This window comes from Eschrichtius robustus, chromosome 1, assembly GCF_028021215.1.
Source record: "Eschrichtius robustus isolate mEscRob2 chromosome 1, mEscRob2.pri, whole genome shotgun sequence".
Classification (NCBI taxonomy): domain Eukaryota; kingdom Metazoa; phylum Chordata; class Mammalia; order Artiodactyla; family Eschrichtiidae; genus Eschrichtius; species Eschrichtius robustus.
The window spans coordinates 184,074,407-184,089,835 of NC_090824.1; positions in this window are offsets into that span (position 1 = coordinate 184,074,407).

A 15,429-nucleotide genomic window follows, 5' to 3' on the forward strand; every position below is an offset into this window, starting at 1 on the left:
AGTATTGCCATTGATAGTTAGGTGTCCTTAATTGTTCAAGAAAAAGTTGTATGTATAACTTATATTATACCTACAGCCTTTTGTAACCTTTACCACCAGCTCCTTTGTTGCCTCACTTTCCCCCCTAACTAGAAGAGCTCTTGGCCAACTCATTTCAACAAGTGTTTACCGATGATGTTGCCAAGCCCCACAAAATGAATAAGAGCTAATCTCTGCCTTTTTGAGCTTATAATTTAGTAGAGTTTTTCCTGAGTTAACCCTCAGCAGCTAGCAGTCTTTCGATGATCAGAACTGTCTGATCCATATATTTATTTAATATTTCTTGAGCATCTGTCATTCGCCAGGCCCTGTCCTAGGATCCAGGGGTGCAGTGTCCTCTTGGAACTTGCTAGCATCCCTAGGCACTGAGAAAGCAGTCCAAGTGGACCTTTCCAAGTTGTTCCTCCTACCTATTGTCCTCAGGACCTTGTCACTCAGAAAGGAAACATCTGGCCTCCCTGCCTTTTTCTGAGTACTTTTGAGGGAATGGATTCATATATATTTTCTTGCTTTTGGCCTTGTCACTGATGTCATGGATAATGTAACTTTCTCAACAAAGGCCTCAGTCAGAAACTTTAATTTGACAGTCTTTGTTTCCTAATGCAGTTGGTAGCTCACAAGCAAGGCAGGAAGTGCTGCTCACAATGAACTTGGCCAGCTGTGGCTGCAAACCGCATGGGAGAATTCAAATCCTGCTGACCCAGCCAGCCGACTGCATTCTCTCCCGGGACCTGGAACCTACCCAGGCAGTGAGAGGCCAGAGAGCGCTGGGCTCCGGCTTGGGACTTCCGTTCAGTTTGGAATTTTTCAGGACAAAATTTCATGCTTACAAATTTCATGCTTAAACACAAACAGTTCTGCAGTTGCCCAGGTGAACTCGTTTTTTTTAATTTTACTGAAGTATAGTTGGTTTACAAGGTTGTATTTAATTTCTGCTGTACAGCAAAGTGACTCAGTTATACATATATATATTCTTTTTCATATTCTTTTCCATTATGGTTTATCACAGGATATTGAATATAGCTCCCTGTGCTAGACACTAGGATCTTGCTATTCATCCATCCTGTATATACTAGTTTGCATCTGCTAATCCCAAACTCCCACTCCTTCCCTCCCCCACCCCCCCCCTTGGCAACCACAAGTCTGTTCTCTATGTCTGTGAGTCTGTTTTTGTTTTGTAGATACATTCATTTGTGTCGTATTTTAGATTCCATATATAAGTGATATCATATGGTATTTGAACTTGGTTTTTAAAAAAAGATATAAACATTTCATTTTTACCAAAATAAAATTATAAGAATCTTTCTACCTTTTTGTGGTCCACTTAAACCTACGCAGTTAATAATTCCTTTTTTGACTCAGGGACTTGATTGGGGAAAAAAATATCTTGATTCATAGAATTTTAGAGTTAGAAGGACCTTGGAAATCACCTTGTCCAATGATGCACAAGCCCGGCTGCCCATCCAAACCACATGGGGAGTTTTTATGAATATTGTTTCCCAGGCTCCACCGGGACCAAAGGAGTCAGATTCTCAGGGCATCAGGTCCCGGTGCCAGAAACATTGGTCCAAACCTCACATTTCACAGATGAGGAAATTATGGGCCAAAGATTTGTGGAGTCACACAGTCATATCATGTCACTGGGGTTAATACATTTTTTTACTCAAACATAAGCCTCTTTCTTTAGTTTATTACCCGAGAAATTTCAGTGAAGCTGGAAGAGAGGCACTGCTGAGTCTTGAATCCTCGTAAGGACATGGAGAGAGGTCAGTAAATGAACAGCAGGGGCAGAAAAAGCAGGAGAGCCAGGGAGGTCTGCAGAGTCGTCAGCGAGATGGCAGAAGCCATCAGCAGGCGGTGATCTGAGCGGCAACAAGGCAGTCTGTCCTGCTCCGGGAGCAAGGCCTGCCCCTGGCCCGCACCCCTCCTTTCCTGCACAGACTGCAGAGCCGGGAGGGGCTGAAGGAATGGGGCCTGCAGAGCCCCATCACGTAGAGATGCAGCAGCAGGATCTGACATCCGGTCTGGTGCCGGGAGAGCCTGACTCAGGGCGATGTAACCGTGACTCGGGCGGCTGCTCCGCTCACCCAGCGCACAGCCGGCACTCCCTGCCCAGCAGGCAGGAAAGAGGCATAGGTTCAAGGTGGCAGCACTACACACACCTTCAGCTGAAGCCCAGGCCTGCCTGTAGCCTCGGGCTGCTCTTTTCTGCTTAATGTAGATAAATACAGAAAAGGGGCATGATATAGCTTTTTAGTAGAAAAACAGCAAAGGTTATTATTTTTTTAATGATACATATTTTAAAAAGCAGACTTAAATAGAATTGAAAGGAAGATAACTTGCTGGGACTGAGTTCTCCAATAAGATGCATTTGTCCCGCAGGTATATATGGAGCACCTACTATGCACAAGGCAGTATTCCAAGCGTTGGTTTCTGGAGCTTACATTCTTAGAACTGAGATCATAAATATCTTGGTAATCAACAAACAAGTGCATAAATGATGGTTTCCTTTCCTTGGAGTAACAGCTTCCTGATGTTTTTTGAGCTCTGCTTATTTCAGTATTTAAAAGAGCAGCAATTTAATCAAATGAGAAGACCTGAAATAAAGATTGTGGCATCCTAGCAAATAGAAAGGAGGTATTAGGTTAATTGTGCTCTTACGTAGCATGTTAGATGGAACTCCATAAAGCCACACGTTATTGTGAAAAGCAAAATTTTGTAAAGTCCGACCAAGAGTCAAAATCCACAAAATATAATACTCCATGTGTTTTTACTCTTGTGTCAACCTAAAAAGTGCTGATATATAATTTTAACAATATTACCAATTGCTACAATTTATCGAATACTATGTGCCAAACAGTGTGCATTAAAAAAAAAATTTAATCCTGACCACAAGCTTTTGAGGCAGGTCTTATCCCCATTTTACAGACGTGATAACTGAAGCACAGAGAGTTTAAAAAACATGTCTATGATTCCACAGCTCTTGAACCAAATCTAAACCCAGTTAGTCTGATCCCCAAGTCCCCATTATTTACAAACAAGCTTGCGTGCCTCCCCAGACATCCTCGTGAATCTGTCACGCGTTATAGGTGGGAAAAGTAGAGCACAGTGGTTAAATGCCTGGCTTTGGTGTCAGGCACATCCTCTTTCCATCCTGGCTCTGCTGCCGCCTAGCCAAGCAGTGCCTGCCTCACTGACTTGTCCTGGGACCACAGGATAATCCATGTTAAGCACATGGTACAATTGTTGGCTCTCAGTTCTCAGTCCATGCTGACCACGATAACTATGGTCAAAAAGATGATGGTGGTGGTGACCGTACAGCAGCAGAACCTTGGCTTTGGTATGAAATCTATTTCTTAGTTCAGTCCTTCAAATTCTGAAGTTTGAGTTCCCAAATCTCCTAAAACTGATGGCAAATTGTCATCAGATTGCTGGCTTGTTCCTTTCTTAACTCATCGTCACCATTATTGACTTGGGAAATAGTAGAATGTCATTCTAAACAGCAAGCGCTTTGAAGCCAGGAGAGGGTGTAAATCTTTATTCTGACATGTACCTGATATGCAACTTTGGACTAATCATTAAATGTCTAAGCCCATACTTCTCAAGCTGTTTAAGGGAAGGATCAATTTCTTTCTTTCTTTCATCCTTCCTTCCTTCCTTTCTTTCTTCCGTCCCTCTTTCTAACTCCCCTTCCTTCCTTCCTTGTTTCCTTCTTCCTTTCCTTCCGGTTATTTCTAAAACTATTGTGGACCGATACTGTTGCAAAATACAGTGGAAATGTTTTAGCAATGTCAAATTGCTACAAACACACCTAAATGATTTCAATTTCAGTTCTAATCTCACTGAGGACATTAGCAGTTTGTGGACCTCAGATACATACTTCTCTTAGCTTTTATTTCATAATCTATAAAATTGGGGCCCTACCACTTTTTTCACATGATTGTTACGAAAAATCAAGTGAAATAATGTGGATAAAATTCTTGCCTAGTGTGTCATGAGCACTGAAGAATTGGGAGCCCCTTAGGAGTGCCTATTCCTGGCCTGTGCCAGAAACAAGGATAGAGAGACATAAGCAAGAGCTGTAAAAAGTAGGCATCTCAAGTATTCACAGCTAAATCCCATATGAGTCCATTTTCTCCCTGTCTCTCTGGGCAGCTGAGTTGCTCCTTGGGAAATATATTCTACAACTCCAGTTTTTTCAGTGATGTTTTAAAAGGGGTAAGTGACCAGCCTGGGCTAATCCCTGAGTCACGCCAAAGGCCTGTGCACTCTGAACTCAGCCTGTGGTTCCATTTTGCTCAGTATAAGGATAACCCTAGGACGTTACTAAAGAGAAGCAGTATGGACATCACCATGCCTGTCTAAGAGTGAGTGCATTATGGACAGGATTTCAGTTGTGGTTCAGAAGTGAAATAGCTCTGCCTGTAATGCCTAGTTAAATTAACCTGAGACAACACTGTTAAATTACATATTTAATAACTGTGTAATCACTCCGTTGATAGTATCATCCATTTGGCTTTAGAAGTGGGATGAACAGAGTTCCCAGTGGAGCTGAGAGAGGAGCTGGAGCTGCCCTGGAATGCTACCCACCAGAACAATTCCTATACTATACAGTGATGGGACAACCAAGAAGCGTAGCTGAGTCACATCAGCTATCTCCAGGCAACGTTCGAAGGCTTGGTGAGTGTCTAAGTGATTAAATCATGATGTTGACAAGAGACAGGATGACATCTCCTTGGTCATGATATTTAATTGAACCTGGCACAAGCTGCAATGAAAGCACCAAAAAACATAAATAGGAAGATGACAAACATCTCTAAGATTTGTTTGATGACTCTAGCCCAGACCTCTCTTTGAGCCCCTGGGTAATGATGAGGCCTTGGGGTAGTTCCAAAGTCAGAACCACAGACCTCAAGTCTGAGCAGCTCTTTGAAAACTCACTGCTCCTTCCTTGGTCCTTTCACGCCACGTAGAGAAAGCACCTTTAACCTTCTAGCTGTTTCACTTTGAGCCATCCTGTGTGTCTCTTCTGCCTTCGGTTTTGCCTGTCTCTTTCATTTCCGCTCTCTGGGATGGCTCACGTAGTCTTTGCCCCTCTCTCCAGCCTCACTTTTTAGGACAGTTTCTCTGCCCCTTATATTTGACTTTCAAGTTTCATAAACTGGGAAAGAGAAGAGCTATCAGTACATATTTCTGTGAAAGAGAACATTATCAGAAGTCCTCTAAGGAGAAGAAAACTAGAATAATACTGAAGATTGCACTTTCCAAGGGAACCTACAATAAAATCCATAAAAGATTTTTAACAATTTTATAAATAACTAGAATTGCTGTGGACTAATCAGCTGAAAAAGTTTGAAATGTTATATCAACATTTACTAAGAAAACACTACTCACAGTAAAAGATTTTGTGATGAAATTTAGCGGAGAAAAATTTTAAATTCTACACTGGCAACGTCGAAAGCTCAAAAGCAAACTGCGAATCTATCAATACTTGTAGCTAGAGGCAATATTGTCTTATTTTACAAATGACATTAAGATTACAGGAAAACAAGAGGAAAGGGAATTTATTTTCAATGAGTTACAGGAAGTTCAAAATTTCAAAATATAAGTACAGGTATCCAACCCAACACTGGTAACATCAAAATCTAATCAAAATGGAATAGTAACGAAAGCTGTTTTCCTTCCCATCCATTTTTGCATAACATCCTGATTGACCAGCTGCAAGCATTTTAGCATGCTTGAGATGGCAGCTCTAATTTACATCGCAGGCTGTCTCAGATTAGTCATCCTGCTGTAAAAGCTGTGGCCTCGAGTAAGTGTAATCTTTTATGAGAATAATATCGTTAAGTATCTCTTGTAACATCTGAAAAAAGTCTGCTTTCCGCTTTGTCAGCCTAGTGCTAGCCCCAATTTTTCTCTTTAATAGCCCAAGGGAAAAAGCACCCATAGCTCTGAAAATCTACACGTCTAGGGAGGGATGAGAAATCACGTAGCATGTTTCTCAGGCTTCCAGTCTGAATGACCTAAACTATTTAGTGGCAAATAAAAATATAGCCTGCTTGTGAAGATCTCCGGAGATGATTATGCAATGACTAATTCCTACTCAACAATTCTTTGTCTTATTTAACCAGAATCCAAGGGCTGAGTACATTGCATTTCTCCGCTGAGAAGCAGGAGAGCTGGACCTCCCCCCTGGATGGGACGGCAGCGGACTTGGGTTTCATGGGATGTGTTGTCTGAGATGGTCTGGATATGCCAGCAGGGCTGAAGCACTTCAGGGTTATCAAGTGTGAGGTGTTTTCTGTGCATAGATACACGAAATCCCCAGCCCTTCAGTCGTCCCTGAGCTTTGTCTCTCACTTGAGCGTTTCACCCTGGTGAGAAGGCTCACTTTTACTGCTTCCCCACGGAGCTGTCTCCTATCACGCCCCGGACTCCACCCCACTTGTACATTCAGATATTTAATTCAGCGCAGGCTTCCATTTTCTGTCTCAGAGCTATCGCTTTTGAGACCTCTTCATCCTCACAGCCACCAAAAGTTGACTTCTTTTCCTCCCTAGAGATGGGAGATATTTTTTTCACCCAAATATAAGATTTTTTTTCCCTTTTATTCAAATTACTCTTTTCAATGATAAAGAGAGAAGTTGCAGGCTGTGGTAAGCTGTGGCTGCTGACTCAGTCCTGAACGCCCGCCTGCAGGAATCCTAATCACACCTCAACAAAGGTGCCAGTGGCTCTAGTTTCTACTCTAGTTGCCGCAGCTAGTGAACACTGTAAATGCTACAGTGCTAACGCCAACCAGTCACTTCTGATAGCTCTGGGATCGGATTCCCCGCCCGGCTTAGGCCGGCTCTGAGCTGCAGAGACTACCATCTGACCAGCTATGCTGTCTTCTCCTCCTCTTTTTCTCTCCTCTCTCGTATTTTTTTGCTTCTTGGTTATATTCAAGTCTAATCTCTTGAAGCCCTGCTCCTTCCACACCCATTTTGGTCAGTAGGGTGTGGGTCCCCAGGTGCACCAGGGCAGAGTTAACATTTTTCAGAGCGCCACGGAGAACAAAGTTGAGTGGCTCTACTTTACTGAATAGCGTGGTGGCACTGGAATGCTATTTTCAGTAGTACCCAGCCTTTACTTTTCCTGGTTCAAGAATCCTACTTGCTCTGGTTTTTTCCCTTAGTGTTTTAGCCTTCTGTCCTTTAATCTTCCCTGTGGCTCCTCTCTGAACTTTTCCGATTGCTCTGAGGCAATCAGTGCTTTACACAGCATTCTTGGAAGGCTCTAACCAGCCCCTTAAGGAAATTACATGCCAAAGACAATAAGGAGCTCTTGAGTGTTGAGGGTACAGAGCAATGCCCCTGGGTAGTTGCCCCTGCCCAGCGGGGCCGGTGAGGCTGGAACCAAGGTGCTCACAAGTGTGGTCTTCTAAGATGTTTTAAAGGAAGGGAGTTCACATAGGTACCAGCACTACTATTTTCATCACAGATAGTATTTCATTTGACTTTTACATTATATATATTGTGTCATCTCCTTCATTGTCCGTAAGAACCCTAAGAAGAAGGTCACTGCATCTCCATTTAACAGGTGAAAAAGCCAAGCTCAGGGAGGAAGTATTAAAAATCAGAATGAGATTCCAGGTCTGTCTGACATCAGAGTGCAAGCTTTTGTACTAAATCATGCTGTTTTGCAAAATGCAGTAGGCAAGGAAAGACTTTTCTGCCTCAGAAACAGCCCACCAGAGTGCTTTTGGGTCCTCCTGAAATTCTCAAAATGGCATATTCATCCCCATAACTTTGCAGAAACCAGCAGCTTCTATTTTACCTCTCCTTCCCCAGCTGAATACTGCTTGGGAGGGTGGGAGAGGGAGGTGGAAATATAATGAGAGGCAGAAAAAACATTGATGTGGTATCAAAGATATAGGATTATTGTTGAAAATAGATTTTGAGATGCATGAATGGGATTTCTAAGAGACTAGATTCAAATTAATGGTAACTTGTCTATGCTAGGAATCTTCTTGATTCGTATAGCATGCTTTGGCTGCAATTTCTATACTAGTGGAGTCTGCAGGCGTGCCATTTTCAGACTGACATTTGTCAGGGGCTCTACACTGTCACTGTTCACCCATCTGTCAAATCTGTAGATAAATGGTTTCCATCTTGAGTGTATGTAAATTACCTTATGTTAATGTTGTCATTTATTCTTTCTGGGGTTTTCATTATTTTTTTTCCCTGACTCACTTTCCAATACACCAATCTGCTTTTGATACTAATTCTGTTTTCCACAATGTCAGCAATCCACACAGAGTACCAATAAATGAGTCTCCTCTGTACTGCCTAGGACTGACTATATATCTCTGACTGACTCAGATTCACTCCTTAAAGAAGGAAATTCAACATTTTAGAAGACAATTATGGAGTAAGTTGTGAACATACCTCATCATCTATATACCACACAGTATCTTCTCTTTTTTTAAAAAAGGGTGTAATTATAATCACCAAATATTATTTAATGTCCGTAAGGGTACAATTGGTGCTGTACTAGATTTGCTTCATTCTAAAAGCCAAGGTATTTGGAAGAATAAGTCTTTTCCTAGAATCATCAGAGTTTATTCTCCTGAAAAGTGGGATTTATTCTGAAGTAGGTACTTACTTTCAAAAATAGCTTCCAATTTTTTATGGTTATTAAAGGTTTATGTTTTGGGGGAAAAAAGAACATGAAGAGATCTATTTATATTTTTATAAATGTGTAATTTTAACAATTTTAAAGTATGAAAATTGCCTTATCATTTTTATTTACTCTGATTATGATTAAATTATATTTATTTATTTACTTATTTTTGGCTGCATTGGGTCTTTGTTGCTGCACTCCGGCTTTCTCTAGTTGCTTCAAGCAGGGGCTACTCTTCGTTGTGGTGCGTGGGTTTCTCACTGTGGTGGCTTCTCTTCTTCCGGAGCACAGGCTCTAGGGTGCAGGCTCAGTAGCTGTGGCACACGGGCTTAGTTGTTCTGCGGCATGTGGGATCTTCCTGGACCAGGGCTCGAACCCGTGTCCCCTGCATTGGCAGGTGGATTCTTAACCACTGAGCCACCAGGGAAGCCCGATTAAATTAAAATTAAAACTCTTTCTTGTTTCCATCAATTTGAGGAAAACCAATAGAAAAGATTAAGTGCAGTGGACAAATCTGTATAAGGCACAAAGTTAGAGTAAGATGGGAAGGAAATCCAGAAATATGGAGGGAATTTTATTTGTTGAAATGTTGAAATTGTAGAGTATGTTTTAATTTCTATATAGTTTAAAATGCAGCATTTGTAATACATAATAATTTTAACCCTATAACGTAAAAATTTATGAAAATACACAAAAGCAGAGACTAATATTATGAACCATGATACATCTTTCTCCTCTTCAAGTTTTCTTTTCAAGAATTTTACTTGTAAAAACCAGGTCAGTAGTCCTGTAGAGTATCCCATATTCTGGAGTTATTTGATGTTTTCTTGTGGTGTCATTTAAATTGTTCCTCTATCCCCTGTATTTCCTACTAATGTAAAGTAAGATCTAAATACCTGATTAGATTCTGATTTTTTTCTGCACAACTATTCCACAGGTGGTGCTTTGTACTACATAATGTATCACGTTAAGAAGCACCTGTCTGGTTGACAGACTTTTAGTAATGCTTAGATGACGTGAGTTCAGGTGGGAGAAGTCCAATCCTTCTCTTGTGCAGCCCTCTGCCAAACTTTACCTAATAGCTTTTAGAAGAATCAGTTATTGCAATAGAGATTGCCAAATAGTATTTTTTTCACTTTTATCATTACTTCTATAGTTGTTATTGATGGCTGTCGTTCTTCTGTAAAGAAGAGCTTTGCTTAATCAAATACACTAATATAGATACTTTGCCAATCAATTCAAACAAGAAAGGCAGGATAAATGCTTAATTCTTTTGTTCTAATTACCAGTTTCCAGAGTAAGAAGTTAGTACTCTGGCCACCTCCAATGGTGACCAAAGAGGGTCTTCTTTTGTTGTTGTTGTTTTTAAATTTTTGTTTGTTCACTTTTTAACCATTTCTGTTTCTTCTTTCTTAAAAATGAACTCATTACAAATGCAACAAAAAAAGAATTAAATACCTAGTAATAAATCTAAATAAGGAGGTAAAAGACCTGTACTCAGAAAACTATAAAACACTGATTAAAGAAATTGAAGACAATACAAACAGATGAAAAGATATACCATGCTCATGGATTGAAATAATTAATACTGTTCACATGACTATACTACCCAAACAGATTCAATGCAATCCCTATGAAAATACCAATGGCATTTTTCATAGGATAAGAAGAAATTTGTATGGAAACACAAAAGACTCTGAATAGCCAAAACAATATTAAGAAAGAAGAACAAAACTGGAGGTACCATGCTCCCTGATTTCAAAGTATATTACAGGGCTACAGTAATCAAAACAGTATGATACGGGCACAGAAACAGGCACAAAGATCAATGGAACAGAATAGTGAGCCCAGAAATTAACCCACACTTATATGGGTAATCAGTCTATTACAAATGAGGCAAGAATATACAATGGGGGAAATACAGCCTCTTCAATAAATGGTGTTGGGAAAACTGGACAGCTACCTGCAGAAGTATCAAACTGGACTACTTTCTCACACCATGCACAAAAATAAATTCAAGACAGATTAAAGACTTAAATGTAAGACCTGAAACCATAAAACTTTTAGAGGAAAATACAGGCAGTATGCTCTTTGACATGTCTTAGCAACATTTTTTTGGATATGTCTCTTCCAGCAAGGGAAACAAAAGCAAAAAAAAAAGAAATGAGACTACATTAAACTAAAAAACTTTTGCACAGTGAAGGAAATTATCAACAAAATGAAAAGGCGGTCTACTGAATGGGAGAAGATATTTGCAAGTGATATACCTGATAACGGTTAACATCCAAAATATATTAAGAACTGATACAATTCAACATCAAAAAACCAAAGAATCTGATTTAAAAATGGGTAAAGGACTAGAATAGACATTTTTCCAAAGAAGATAAACAGATGGGAACAGACACATGAAAAGATGCTCAACATCACTAATATAAGGGAAATGCAAATCAAAACCACAATGAGATATCACCTCACACCGTCAGAATGGGTGTTCTCAAAAAGACAACAAATAACAAGTGTTGGGGAGGATGCGGAGAAAAGGGAACCCTCACGCACTGTTGGTGGGAATGTAAATTGATGCAGCCACTGTGGAAAACAGTATGGTGATTCTTCAAAAAGTTAAAACTAGAACTACCATATGATCCAACAATTCCACTCCTGGGTATTTATTCAAAGAAAATGAAAACATTAAGATATATGCACCCCTATGTTCATTGCAGCATTATTTACAATATCCAAAATATGGAAGCAACCTAAGTAACCACCAATAGATGAATAGATAAAGAAGATGTGGTGTATATATGCAATTGAATACTATTCAATCACAAACAAGAATGAAATCTTGCCATTTTTGACAACACGGATGGACCTGGAGGGTATTATGCTAAAGGAAATAAGTCAGACAGAGAAAGACAAATACGTATGATTTCATTTATATGTGGAATCTACACAAACCAAACAAATGAACAAACATAGCAAAACAAAAATGGAGTCATAGATACAGAGAACAAACAAGTGGTTGCCAGAGGGGAGGGAGTGGGGGAAGGAGAGACGTAGGGGAGAGAGATTAAGAGGTACAAACTTTCAGTTACAAAATAAATGAAAAAAAATAATGAACTCATGAATTTTTATATATTCAATGTGTTTAAATCAATTGCAGTCATTTTTTCTCTTCAGTGCTCAAAATGTCCCATCTCTTTTCAACCCATCTCTGGTTCCTATGTCCTTTGATATGATCCAGTTAATCCTGATAGTTTCCTTGGTTTCAGGCACACATGTATACACACACACACACACACACACACACACACACACACACACACACAGAGTCTCAATCCATCTTGTACATTTCCTGTTTCAAGTTTGGAATCAATCATTTTCCAAGCACCTAACAGGTGGGGAATTTCCAGTAGACCACAATTTCGACACTACGGGTGATCATTGCTTCTAGGCTACCATTTGTCTCTAAGTCTTTTCAGTGTGTGAACTAGGAAATATGCATTTTTAAAAATTGTGTGAAACACAAAACATAAAATTTACCATCTTCACTATTTTTAAGTGTATAGTTCAGTAGTATGAAGTACATTCACATTGTTGTACAACAAATCTCCAAAATACTCTTCATCTTGCAAAACTGAAACTCTACACCCATTTGTTGTTGTTGACAACTCTCCATTTTCCCAACCCCTAATCCCTAGCAACCACATCTTCACTTTCTGTCTCTATGAATTTGACTATTCTAAGTACTTCATATAAGTGGAATCATACAGTATTTGTCTTTTTTGACTGCCTTATTTCACTTAGCTTGATGTCCTCAGGCTCATCCATATTGTAGCATGTGTCAGAATTCTCTTCCTTTTAAAGACTGAGTAATATTCCCATTGTATGTATATACTGTGTTTTGTTTATCTGTTCATCCATGGATAGACATTTGGATTGCTTCCACCACTTGACTATTGTGAATAATGCTGCTGTGAACATGGATGTACAAATATCTTTTGGTGACCTCGCTTTCAGTTCTCTAAGGTATGTACCCAGAAGGAGAATTGCTGGATCATATGGTAATTCTATTTTCGTTTTTTTTAAAAAACCACCATACTTTTTCCACAGCAGCTGCACCATTTTACATCCCTGTCAGTAGTCACAAAGCTTCCAGTTTCTCCACATCCTCAGCCTGTACTTTGTATTACTTTTTTCTATAGTAGCCATTCTAATGGGTTTAAAGTGGTATCTCATCGTCGTTTTGATTTGCATTTCCCTAATGATTAGTAATGTTGAGTATCATTTTATATGCTTATTGGCCATTTGTACATCTTCTCTGGAGAAATGTCTGTTCAAGTCCTTTGCCCATTTTTTATTGCATTGTTTGTTTTTTTGTTGTTGAGTTGAAGTTCTTTATATATTCTGGATATTACCCCCTTATCAGATATATGATTTGCAAATATTTTCTCCCATCCCATAGGTTGCCTTTATATTCTGTTCATTGTATCCTTTGATACACAGAAGTTTTAATATTGATGTAGTCCAATTTGTCTATTTTTACTTTTGTTGCCTGTGTTTTTGTTGTCACATCTAAAAAGTTGTTGCCAAATCCAATGTCATGAAGCTTTTCTCCTATGTTTTCTTCTAAGAATTTTATAGTTTTGGGTCTTATGTTTCAGTCTTTGATATATTGTGAGTTAATTTTTTTTTTTTTTTTTTTGGCTACATTGGGTCTTCGTTGCAGTGCACGGGTTTCTCATTGCAGTGGCTTCTCTTGTTGTGGAGCGTGGGCTCTAGGCACGCAGGCTTCAGCAGTTGTGGCACACGGGCTCAGCAGCTGCAGCTCACAGGCTCTAGAGCGCAGGCTCAACAGTTGTGGCGCACAGGCTTAGTTGCTCCGTGGCATGTGGGATCCTCCCGGACCAGGGGCTCAAACCCGTGTCCTCTGCATTGGCAGGCAGATTCTTAACCACTGTGCCACCAGGGAAGCCCTGTGAGTTAATTTTTTATATGGTAAAAGGTAAGGATCCAACTTTTGCATGTGGCTATCCAGTTTTCCCAATACTATTTGTTGAAGAAATTGTTCTTTCCCCATCGAAATAGTCTTGGCACCCTTGTTAAAAATCATTTGAGCACATATGTGAAGATTTATGGGCTCTCTATTCTTTTCCATTTGTCTATATGTCCATCTTTATGCCAGTACCACACTGCTTTGATGACTGCAGTTTTCTGATAAGTTTTAAAATCAGGAAGTTATGAGACCTCCAAATTTGTTCTTTTTTAAGACTATTTTGGCTATTCAGGGTCCTTTGAGATTCAATATGAATTTAGGATAATTATTTCTAAAAAAAAAAAGTCATTGGGATTTTGATAGGGGTTGCACTGAATCTACAGATCACTTTGGGTAATACTGATATGTTAACAATATTAAGTCTTCCAGTCCATGAACATGAGATGTTTATCCATTTATTTGTTTCTTCTTAATTTCTTTCAGCAACGTTTTATAGTTTTCAATGTACCTTCGTGGTTAAGGTTACTCCTAAGTATTTTATTCTTTTTGATGCTATTGTAAATTGAATTGATTTCTTAATTTCCTTTTTGAATTGTTCATTATTAGTGTATACAAGCACAACAAACTTTTGCGTATTGATTTTATATCCTACAACTTTGCTGAAAAGAACTAACAGTTGTGCGTGTGTGTGTGTGTGTGTGTGTGTGTGTGTGTATAATCTTTAGGGTTGTCTACAAATTAGATTCGTGTCCTCTAAAAACAGACATAATTTCAGTTTTCCTTTCCAATTTGGATGCCTTTTGTTTCTTTTTCTTGCCTAATTGCTCTGTCTAGGATTTCCAGTACTATGTTGAATAGAAGTGGTGAAAATGAGCATCCATATCTTGTGATATCTTGTGATCTTAGAGGAAAAACTCTCAGCCTTTCACAATTGAGAATGATGTTAGCTGTGGGATTTTCACATATGGTCTTTATTATCTCGAGGTAGTTTCCTTCTATCCCTATTTTGTTGAGTGTTTTTACCATGAATTAAATGGAATATTTTTAATAGCAAGATTTAGAATGAAAGCTGCAGTAAGCAATTGCTTTCAAAAATGTTATTTTAATGTTACTTTGTAATATTCCATGGTATTGAAATAATCATCATACTAGTTGCTAAATAAACAATGAATGATACTGGGACTTCCCTGGTGGTCCAGTGGTTAAGACTCCCTGCTTCCACTGCAGGGGGCACGGGTTTGATCCCTGGTCTGGGAACTACGATCCCGCATGCCGTGCGGCATGGCCAAAAAAAAAAATGAACAAGTACTTATTCATTCATTCAATGACTATTTCTTTGCTCTCTACTTGTTCCAGGCACTTCTGGGAGCTGGGCTAGGCAGACAAATTAGCTTCTCTTCTGGAGTTTGCACTTTAGTGGAAGAAGATAGAAAATTATCAAAGAAAAAATAAATAGAAAAATATCAGCTAGTGACTGGTGCCATGCAGAGAATTAAACTATGGCAATGTGATGGAGAGGGTCTGGGAGGCTACTTTAGGTTGGGGGCTAGAAAGACCTTCTAAAGATGTGATAGTTAAGCTGAAATCTTATTGGCAAGAAGGAAGTAAACATGTGAAGAGCATTTCAGGTAGAGGGAATGACAAGCACAAAAACTCCAAGATAGGAACATGCTTGGTGAAGTCATGGAAATATGGCTAAAGTATAGTGGGCAAAAGGGAGATGGTTTAAGATG